General features: G+C 36.4%; 1 protein-coding gene across 1 annotated transcript in view; it reads right to left on the minus strand.

Annotated features, from left to right (window-relative positions):
- Nucleotides 1-4,073, minus strand: part of Folh1b (folate hydrolase 1B) — a 259,684-nt gene that overhangs the window by 172,261 nt on the left and 83,350 nt on the right. The gene's annotated exons all lie outside the window — the stretch shown is intronic.

Below are 4,073 nucleotides of genomic sequence, written 5' to 3' on the forward strand. Positions count from 1 at the left end.
TTGGATCTCATGGAGGCATTTCCTCAACTGAAGCTCCTTTCTCTGTGATAACTCCAGCTGTGTCAAGTTGACACAAAAATAGCCAGTACACCATGAATGTACTAAGAGAACTAGAAGACTACTTTTAAGGTACTACTTGCAAGAGTATGGATTAATTAAAACAGTTGCATCACCAAATTATCTCAAACTAGTATAAAGAAAAAAAAAAACTCATTAGTGCTTTGTTATGGAGTTCCACATTTGATAAACCTTTTACTTCTTGTATAGGTAGACACTTTGCCGAAGACCATGAAAAGCAAAGAGTCAGGTGACATCATAGATGGAATCTAAAATTAAGATATTTGATTTCTCTGCTACCTTTTTCTTCTAGAAAGTCTTAATAACTCAATTACCAATATGCTAGACCTAGAAGTCACTATATTATCTCAGATAATTTTGTTGCCAAGACTACATTGACAAGTCACCCCAATAAGCCTCTATAGTGGCTAATAAACATGTCAAAATCTGATGAAACTCGTTTATATCAACATGCTGACAGTGCCCAATCTCTCAGTCTCACAATAGTAAGGAAAACCATGTTGTGGTGTTATTATTATTTGTTGTTGTTATTATTATTATTATTATTATTATTATTATTATTTTGTTGACTTCTTGTTGACTTGAAATTCAAACACAACTTTAACCCATTATAATTCACCATCGTACCTCAAGTCTCATGGTCTTTTTGGGTATCAACTAAAGAAGGCAAGTTGGACATGGCTTTAAGCTAATAATTAGCCTTATTAGCTGGTCTGAGACTCCACTTTGTGTTAAGGAACCAATTGTAACCCCACCCTTTCTGAATATGACCTTTTAAGCACAAAACACTGCAGCTATCTTTTTGTTGATGTTATTTTGTTTTGTTTTTAGAGTCTAGGATCCATTTTAATATTTTTTTCATTTGTTTCTATTTCATGGTTCCACCTGTGCAGAATGTGTGCTAAGATTCATAAAAGTCATTTGTCAGTTTGGAAAACATCTGTAGAGGCACATTTGGTCAAGTCATTAATGCATTAGTAATCTCAAGGGCCTATTAATGATTCCTGTTTGCCAGATGAGTGAAAACATAAGTTAGAATAACAGGCATCAAAATAATGGAAAGTGCCTAGGTTTAAGTTTTAAATATTAGACATGTTATAGCCCCTTTATAGTCCTCCAATATTAATTTGGACAGCACAAGTCACAGTGAATTTTGTCACTCAATGGCTTGACAGTGTGGTTAGTTTTTCTCTTTCTATGTAGTACAGGGGTCAGGTGTCTAAGCATAACCAACAATTCTAGATGACGTATGGCTTGGATTGAATAAGTTCAAGATGGAATATAGGTTGTTTTTCTGTAGTCCAAATAGTTATCTCTCCAGTATCTGGTCCAGGACAGAGGGTTGTGGGTGTTGTACCATGATTCTATCTATACTCATGACAAAGCCCAAAATATAAGACTCAGGAGGAGGTAGGGATTCAGGAAGTGAAAATATCTATGACCTAATGAAACCGTAATTTGTTCAAGTTCATACAGTCAATTGGGGACAGTCAATTTGGAGCTGTATTCCATCATTTCCATTATCTCCCTGGGTGTGGTGAATCCATACTGTAATGACAGCTACCTTAATGGTCATAGGAGAATCCTTTGCAAGTTGTTTTCAATGGGCTCAAACAAGGGGAATCTTGTAATGGACTTAGTTGTTGGCTGAGTCTTTTGGATACTCTGATGCATAGCCTCCATGGATGACTGGAGGACCTGCACTCACATAAAAAAAGAAATGATTAAAAAAAGAGTTCTGCCAAGTTTATAACTCTGGGCTATGAAAGGAATGAAGAAAGTTTTCTACCATAATCTCATAGTAAGTAAATCATCCCTATATGAAGCACACCAGGCATGAAGCAAAGCAAAGGAAGGAGGTCTATCTATTCTTTACACTAATAAGGGTTTTTTTTTTCTGAGAATTCTGAGGATTGTATTCACAATGACATTTTTTTATCTATGCCTAAATCTTGAGTTACTAATTGAGAAGTTTGGGTTATGAACATCAGGACATTCTTGGACCCTATTGCAGGGAGATGCCAAGTGATGAGACTAGTTCCTGAAGAAGTTTTTAAGCTACTTGAGGTTTACAGTCCATGTTGTAACTACTTCTAGATATCCTGAAAATGTTTATAAAGACTATCAAATATGCATATCCTTTCTTGGCAGGCTGCACCTCAGGCAACTGCTACCCATGTTTTCTGTCATGTTGAGCTCTTTTAAGACCTCTGCATGGGTAAGGGTTCTCTGTGTTGGATAGATTTAAGCATAAACCTGGCATTTGGCTGGGACATCACATGTCAGGTGTCCAATCTAGGTGTATCATACCATACCATGGGGCTGAGCAAATCAGAAAGTTTTGTGGACCCCAGATGAGTGGTTTGGTGAGAATTTATCTGCAGAGGTGACAGAATAGGCAACATAGTCCTATATTTCCCTAGGAGGTAGGTTTCAGATTCTTCTGAAGCATTAGGCAGTGATTGATCAAAAAGAGTCCAGGGGACCTGGAACGTCTAAGGCTGTATACTCCTTGAACCCCCTTGCCCACTACATTCTTCTCCACTGTCTTTGGCTATGAGAGTCCAGACATCTTGAGGTCTTTTGGGACTTCACTGCAGCCTCCAGATATGCTATGGGATATCTACCAAAGAGAAGGACTTTTATATAAATTTAATCCAGTAGAAATTATTTATTAGTCATTCAGAAACTATACTAGGTATTCTGTATTCCAGTGTTGCACTTAGCCATTTTGGGTATGATTTTTTACGCACAAATACTATGTAATGAATGGACATATTTTAGTTCACAAGAACAGTTAGCCAGAAGCAGAAATACAGAAGCCAAAAAATAAGGGTAGTACATTTATAGATTTTCTCAGAACTAAGACCTTTGAAAGGCTAGGTATTTTGTTTTATATTGGCAAGTAGCAGTGCCTGCCTGCTGAGTTTATGGCCTGATTGTTACTTACATGATGGAGGCAGTTATGCTAAGTTCTGGAATTCTGCTAAAAAACAATGGTCATATAAATACAAAATACACTCAGCCAATTTATAAAACCTCCAAATCTCAACAATTTTAATATGGTACAAAGCCCAGAAAGTATCTTCTGAATCTCAAAGCACTCTTAAATATGAATACTGTAAGTTAAAAAAATACTACCATTAAAATATGGTTCAGAATAATCATTCCCATTCCAAAAGGGGAAATAGGAGATAAACAATGGTAGACAAGACAAAAGAAAACTCAAAACCCAAACAGGGAAACCACAAAATCAGTCACCTTCATGTCTAGATCTGGAGTACTTCAGTGGCATCCTTAGAACTCCATGAGGCTTGGAAGTTCCAAAAATCCACTTCTAGTACTTACAGCAAATATGGTCTCTCTTAGGGTCACTTCACACTGTTTCTACAGGATTCTTAGGCAAATCTCTCACTGTGTTGGCACCTCCATTGTCCTAAAGTCTCCACTGTAATGTCAGCTTTATCTTCACAGCTTCCTACCACAACATCCCAGGGCTCTGATAAAGCAATGCAATCCTGACATTCATGCCTGACCTCATTGATATTATTGATCTTGATATATTCTTCCTGTGCCCAAAACATATTTGCATGTCCATTAATTGTGCATTGAATTGGTGATACTTTGGAATTATTCTACCAACTTGATATATAGCCTGGCCTTGTCTGCCATGACTTCTGAGTGTCTTAGTAATGGAACCTGGAAAGATGGAACCTGAGAAAATACTTGCAAAAAGGCTGTTTTGAGCAGGGAATCCTTAGTTGCATTCTCAGCTCATTCACTCACATTTTTAAATAAATCAGAATGTTTGTAAAATACAACTGTTGATAAATATGAATTAGTTTTCAACTTACTTTTTCTATTGTATCAGTGAAAAGTACATACTTTCCAATTGTTCTGCACTCAATTGTCTACAATTTTAACATTACTCATGTTTTGTTTTGTTTTGTTTTTTTTCAGAAGCTACAAATTCTTCTTTGGTTTTTTTTTTTTTT

This window comes from Mus caroli, chromosome 7 (assembly GCF_900094665.2).
Source record: "Mus caroli chromosome 7, CAROLI_EIJ_v1.1, whole genome shotgun sequence".
Taxonomy (NCBI): Eukaryota; Metazoa; Chordata; class Mammalia; order Rodentia; family Muridae; genus Mus; species Mus caroli.